We start from the raw sequence: 7,851 nt of genomic DNA on the forward strand, positions 1-7,851 counted from the left end.
TTTAAGTATTTTTGTATTTATTTAGTATATTTTATAAACAAATATTAAAATATATTTAAATTAAATAATAATTTAGTAAAGTATTTAATTTAATAAAATTTTAAAATAATAAAAAATAGTAAATGCTTAATTTAAATATATATTAATAGTTTTAGTATAATATTATAAAGGTTAAAAAAATTGATATAAATTTTAGGTATTTTTATATTTATTTAGTATATTTTAAAATAAATATTAAAATACATTTAAATTAAATAATAGTTTAATTTGATAAATGATATAACATTTTATAAAAGTTAAGAAAATCTGATATAATTGTAGGATTGTTATATTGATTTAGTATATTTTATAAATAAATATGAAAATATATTAAATTAAATAATAATTTTATTTAATTTGTAATATATGATTTTTATTTATATTCAAACAAAAGGGACAAATTGAAAATTTGCTCACTTAAAATCCTATTTTTGTAGTATGTTTGTGAGGGGATATTTAGTTGTATATATAATGAAGGAGAAGGGTATTTTGGACTATTGTACTATCAAAAAAGCTGAAATAGGATAAAAAAAAAGCCCTACTCTCATTTCCACCGCGTGTACAGCACCTTCCGTCAGTTTTGGACGGAGGGGGTCTTTTTTGCAGGGTTTCAAAATTCACAAGGTCTTTTATGGCTATTTATTTAACATAGGTAAGTTTTGTGCAATTTTAGCATAACACAGGGGAGTATTATGCAATTTTCCCAAAATATTTTATAGTTGAAATTAATATATGTTCCTAATCTGCAAAGTTTATATATTTACAAAAATTTAACTATCATCTTACATTGTTGAACAACATGGGTTAATTGGGCTATCAAAATTCAAATCAGACCATTAGATAAGATAAAACTTATAGAAAAATACATTTGATAAAGTTTTAGACTTATTGGATAAACGGATGTCGAGATATCGTACTCGAAACAAAAGAGTAATTATTCAAAACGGTGTATCGTTGAATCAGACCATATGATTTTAAATCATACTGTCTGATATGATCTAATGAGTACAGTCTTGTATATATTTAAATATCATATGAATCAGGTGCCCAAATTTTAAGATATCATAGTTATTGATTAAACTTTTTAATCTCATTATATATATAATAAAATAAAAATTAAAATTATTCAACCATCATCATCATTATTATTATTATTATTATTGTTGTTGTTGTTGTTGTTGTTGTTATTATTATTATTATTATTAGATTAATTCATAGGAATTACTAAATATTATAAATAATAAAAAATCATAAGTGAATTATTTGTCAATTTAAAAAATGTATAACGTAAAACAAATATATATTAAAATATAACATAAATTTTATATATATCATATTAAATAATAATTTTAATTAAAATATAATTTACTAAGTTGTTGATTAAATTTATTTTTGTATAAAGATTAAATGTATAAATAAAAGTACCATAATTTATTATTATTCAAAATAAAATGTATGACTGATTACTAATTATAATATATGGTCAATTTTGATTATAAAATTAATCAAATATTAAATATAAAATTAAATATATAAAAAATTCAAAAATAAAAATATATATAAAAAATAAAAAAAGTATTCACCAGCTCGCAAGCTGGTGAACAGTCATAACTGAGCTCGAGCTCTAGTCGAGCTCAAAATCCAACCGGCTCGACTCATCTGTCACTCCTAATCGAGAGTGATATGGTTCATCTTTAGGAAAAGTTAACTCGCTTGAACTGTCTGAAGGAATGGAACAAAACAGTGTTTGGGAATGTGTTCAATAGGGCTGCAGCGGCGGAGCAAGATCTCAAAGATGCTGCTGAGGTATATGATCTTGATCCTTGTGATCGCACGCTCGTGGAGCACAGTCGGTGCTCGACAGCATTGGTTTGGGTGTTGACCCAAGAGGAGACTTTTTGGAAACAAAATGCCGAAATCAAATGGGTTAAAGACGGGGAGCGGAACATGAGATATTTCCACTTTCTAGTTAAGAAGAGGAGGTTTTGTGGTATGATCTTTGAGATACAGCATGAGGAAGATATTTTAACTAATCCGATAGCAATTAAGAGGTTGGCAGCTTCTTTCTTTGACCAGCTCCTTCCACAGAGCCGGTGTATCCCGACGAGATTGACCAGATTGCCTATAGGATGGCCTGACATATATGGATAAGTGTTTCTTGTGCACAATGCCAACGATGGTAGAGGCTCGGGCCAGATGTCGAAGAGCGTTGCAGGGTCAGATGGATTTGGAGCGATTTTCTTTCATACTTGCTAGGATCTCGTCTCAGAGGATGTTTTTTGTGCAGTATATGAGGTTTTTTGTGGTATAGCGATGCCGAAGAGTTTCACAGCTACTACCATCTCTCTTATACCAAAGACTGCTAGCCCAACCTCCTGGAATGAGTATCGACCGATAAGTTTGTGTAATGTTACAAATAGAAGCTGATGTCCATCAGGCTTGGTCATGTCTTGTCGAAGGTGTTATCCCCATCATAGAGTGGGTTTGTTCCAGGATGATTATTGAGTGATAATGTTCTTTTGGAACAAGAATTGGTTCACTCATTGGAGTCTCGCCGGCCGGAGGCGAATGTAATCTTTAAGCTTGATATGGCTAAGGTGTATGATCGGGTGAACTGAGAGTTCCTTTTTCAAGTCTTACGACTAAAGGGCTCCCTGCAGCGCTGGATTGACAAATGTTGTTTCAAATTATTGGTTGTGAATGGAGAGCATGCTGGATTCTTTCATTCGACACGAGGCCTACGGCAGGAGTATCCTTTATTCCTAGTGCTATTTCTGCTTGCAGCTGATTACTTTTCTTAGGGACTAGATAGGCCTTTTACGATGCACCCGACGATATATTACCAATCACCGAGTCAGGTTCGGGTATCCCACCTAGCCTTTGCCGATGAAATAATGATCTTTACTAATGTCTGTAGGCAGCACATGGAGTTACTCCGCGATTTCCTACATGCATATGTGTGGGTGTCGGGGCAGCTGATAAATAGCTCAAAGAGTTCTTTTATTCTGAGCCGACATGTGTCGTCATCACAGTTGCAGAAGGTACAGCACTTTATGGGCTACCAACTAAAATAACTCCCAGTCACATACTTAGGAGTCCCTCTGTACAAGGGCAATAGGAAGGCATGCTTGTTTCATTCACTAATCTCCAGATCACGTGACATGCTATAAGGGTAGGCGATGACAAATCTATCCCATGGAGGAAGGCTGGCCTTGATTCGACGTGTGTTGTTGCTTCAAGTAATTCATCCACCTAAGTCTGTCTTGATAACCATTGAGCGCATATTCAATGGTTTCCTTTGGGGCTTGTACAATGGCCGCCGGCATATTCATTGGTCTTCATGGGATAAGATGTGCAGCCTAGTAGCGAAAGGTGGTTTGGATATTCAGAGTTTGGCGGAGTATGTTTGGGCTTTTTCCATGAAGCTATGGGGGCAATTTCGGCTAAAATCATCCTTGTGGTCGGACATCTTGTATGACCACTATTGTAGAACCCTTCACCCTACTCATGTGCCGTATAATTACAATCATTTCTCTATTTGGCATCGCCTGTGTCGCATCAGAGATGTGGCGGAACCTCTAATCTTCTACACTTTGGGCCAGGGCGCAGTGTCTTTGTGGCATGATAATTGGTTTGGTGAGAAGCCTTTAACCCAGCTAGTTCGCGAGGCTCCCGACACTATAGAACCGTATGCTACTATTAGGATTAGGGAGAATGGAATGTCCCCAGAATCTTCAAGATAGTCCCGCCACAGATCGCACAAGTTATTTGCCAAATTCCTATTGCAGCGGGATGGAGGTACAAAATTGTGTGGACAGCAGCGAGTAACGGAACATTTTCCAAGACATTGGCCTAGGAGGCTATTTGAATGACGTCTCCTCAACGGCAACTTTTCACAGATATCTGGTACCGTTCCTTGCGCCAATGGTGTCCGACTTCTTGTGACGGCTTTTTCAAGATTGGATCCCAGTGGATGCACGCATAAAGCGAAAGGGCTTTAGTTTTCCATCAAAATGTCAATGTTGTAAGGAAGAGGAGGCATCTCGCATCTGTTTGTTGAAGGCGCAGTAGTCTGGGATGTGTGGCCGCACTTTGCTAACGTCTTCGAGCTACGACTTTGTGAAACGGGGGACCTGCTTCATATGGTGCACTTCTGGCGATACTACACTCCGTTCCACTCAAATTTGCATATTCGTACTCTGGTACCATATATGATTCTATGGTCCACATGGGCGCAACAGAATGCTGCAAAATATCATGGGGTAAAATTTACGGCCACGAGTGTCATATTGGAGGTACAGCGCCATCTCTGCACACTTCATGAAGCACGGGTCATGACGAGCATACAGTGGAAGGGTGACTTGCACCGAACGTTGGCTATGGGTTTCTGCTTCAGACTGTTGGTGCCTCAGGCACCCAAAGTGGTGCGTTTGAGTTCATACCAGGTTGGGGCAACACCAAACTGCTTCATGGGAGATTTCACACAGTTAAAATCACCCATTAAGAGCCATGGCATGCTCAACGGTTGCCCCAATTTCAAGGGTTTCTCCCACATACTCCTATTCACAATAGAGGAAAAGGAGAGTTGCGAGGACTTATTCGTGGCAAGTGGATCACTTATGGCGAGATGTCCTTCGGATAAAGAACAATTACTGCCGAGTTCCATATAAAGAGTATGCATCCATCGACGATGGCGTCAAAGTTGTTGGTTTGGCACCATCACGGGATGGAGCGGTTGAGGATCTTAGGAATTGTCGATGCTACAAGCTTTGTCTCCAAAATGCCCGAGATGCAAAGCTGATTATTTGTTGATGAGGTGGGCCACCCCATTATGCTTGAGAGGCCGAAGCCCCTTACGTTCCCAAAGCCGATCTTCGTGGGGATTGAGGAGGGGTCTCCCCTCCTGCCTGGTACTTCACTTTGCGGCCATTCAGAGTAATGTCAGTTGTCTTAGGCCACGGCATAGCATGTTGAGTAGATGTCGAGGAATCCGGATCGGTAGATGAACCCAATGAGTCTAACAGCGAGTGAGCCTCTTTTTCAATCTGTTGGAGTGGCATGGGTTGACCTTGCCCTTTCGGGCTTGGCTGCGGTGTCGATGTACCGGATTGTCCATTATCGTCCTTGCCGACCTTTGGAGAAGTCGGCTGTTCTACGCTCATTGTTGGCTTAGGAAGACTATCGGCTGATGGTTGGTACTTATGATCACCCTTATTCCATCATTGGACCACGGTCCACTCAGAAGGTTGCACCTTCTTCGATGCAGCCAGCTTAACAGTTGCAGCAGGCGTGGTTGTAGCAAGGACGATCGGTGCGTGGTTGCCTTGGCAGGATTTGTGATAGCCGAAACGGTTGCAATCAGTGCAGAATTTTGGTGTGAACTCATACACAATCGGTTGTTTTCTAGTTACACCATTTTGCATAACAAACTCAACTTGATCCACAAGCTTTTTCGAGGCATCAACTTCAACCAGAATTCTAGCATATGAGACCCTCTCTTCATCATCAACGAGTCCATGGCGATGGTGTGCCCATTGTTGAGCCGATCTTGCCTAGAACATTCGGGTGCCAACACTCGAGTGGGAGCGATGGAAGGGTGGCCCAAACCAAAGTAAAGCTGATGTCATCCTCCTTGAATTCCAAACAATCCGGCATGTTCTCAGTATGAGGAGACGTCCATAGACGAAATACAGTCTATTGACCAAAATTTATTGCCTATCTTCCTCCCGTGTGAACCTAAAAATAAGCCAGCCACTTTATGTTGTTGGAAGCTGGCGCGGCGCCCCATGGATAGTGCACATATTGCTTTAAGTCTCAAAAACTTTTCGGCGATGTAGCCAACAAGACAGTATTAAAATTTAGTTCTAACATATATCAAGTCGCTTGACCCCAGCGTGAAAAGGCCATTATCAACTGCGAATTTCATGAGCTTGTTGTCCCCTGTGAGTTTGCAGTTGTTGCTGAATAAACCAACGAAGGAGATCTTTTTCATGCCAGCAGTTTCAGTTTTAGCTTCCTTGGCCGACAGCGTTTCCTCCGGTCGGGGGCCATTGGTGTTGGCTGCATCAATCTTAGTGATAAATGAGGGGGAGGCCTCCAAATCAGAAATAAATCCATTAAAATCAGGCAAACCAACCTTGGTAATGACGGCAGCCTTGGCAGTGACGGTGACCTTAGGCGGCTGGGCGGACGGATAGCTGGTTGTTGTAGTCACTTTGCTGGTAGCAGGTGCAGCAAGCTATTGGCCGGAGGGCTTGGTGGGCTGGTTAGCAGCAGGTGCAGCAGCTGTCTTAGTTTTCTTTGACTTTGCCATAGCAACTTGCAAGGCGAAAGAGGAAAGTGCATTAGGTGCAACAGTTGTGGCAGACTATTGCAGCACCAAATGGGGAGAAGGTAGGAAAACTTGCAGGCTGCTAGAGGGACTATTGCAGCAAGTCAAGCAAGGCTGCAGGCTGGCAACACTGGAAGCAGTAAAGGCAGACTATGTAGGAAAAAAAGGCAGGCTTTGGCTGACTCAGAAATCGAAAGTTTCCACCTACTACCGACAGCTGAAGGTGAAAACATAGCACCAGCAGTAGGATGAACGTCCAGCAAGCTTCAGGCCTCGAACTAGACTCATGCTTGCAGCAAAACGTCCACCAAACAGTAAGGAAATGGCTACAGCAAACTCAAAGGGGGAAATCCAGCAGAATGAATTACTCACCGATGGTAGAGGTTAACGAGAAGGCAAAGCATCCTCAAAATCACAAAAATAATCGAAAGAAACGTAATGCAGCACAAGGAGACGCGTTTAATCGGACCAAAACTTGTACAAACTTAAAGAAAAATTATTAAAGAGCAAATCCATGTTGAGGCACTCTAAAGAGAATTGAGAGTATTATTTTTAGAGAGAAACCTCTGGAGACCTCACAGTTCTCTCTACCTCTCTAGAGAGCATTCTTTCTAGAGAAAAATCTCTTGACCTCACAGGACGGTATCACGCTTTAAATTAACGAGTTTTTCTCTCTCGAATATCCAACTCACCAATTAATTCTTTATAGTGTCCTGTACGTTTTTTTGACAAATAGGCCAGCAGTCGTTGACGTTTTCCAAACTTTTTCACAAACCTCTCTGAGATGAGGAGTCTGTTTTATGTAATTCCATATGTGAAGTCTCCTTATTTTAGTGATGAAACTGAATACTTGAAACAACAGATCCTCTATTTTCTTCGTTTCTAGAGAGAAACCTCTTGCCCTCACAGGTTTCTCTCTAGAAAGAATGCTCTCTAGAGAGGTTTGACCTCACAGGTTTCTCTCTAGAGTGCCTCAACATGAATTTGCTCTTTAATATTTTTCTTCAAGTTTCTGCAAGTTTTGGTCCGATTAAACGCATCTCCTTGTGTTGCACTACGTTTCTACCGATCCTGTTTGTGGTTTTGAGGGTGCTTTGCCGTCTCTAGAACCTCTACCGTTCATAAGTAATACATTTTGTTAGATTTTTTCCTTCCAACCTGTTGCAGCAGTTTCCTTGTTGTTTGGTGGACCTTTTGCTGCAAACAGGAGTCAAATTTATGACATTAAGGTTGTTGGACGTTTATCGGTTGCTAGTGTTGTGTTTCCTCCATTTTTTCCGGTCACTTTCAATTGCCGGTAAAACCCTACCTATTTTTGCTGCACAGTCTGCCTTTACTGCTTCCAGTTGCCAGCCTGCAGCCTTGTTTGACCTGCTGCAATAGTCCCTCTAGCAGCGTGCAAACTTCCTACCGTTTCCTCATTTGGTGATGTAGCAATATACCACAATTGTTGCAACTGTTGCAATTTCCTCTTTCGCCTA

This window comes from Sesamum indicum, linkage group LG7, assembly GCF_000512975.1.
Source record: "Sesamum indicum cultivar Zhongzhi No. 13 linkage group LG7, S_indicum_v1.0, whole genome shotgun sequence".
Lineage (NCBI taxonomy): Eukaryota > Viridiplantae > Streptophyta > Magnoliopsida > Lamiales > Pedaliaceae > Sesamum > Sesamum indicum.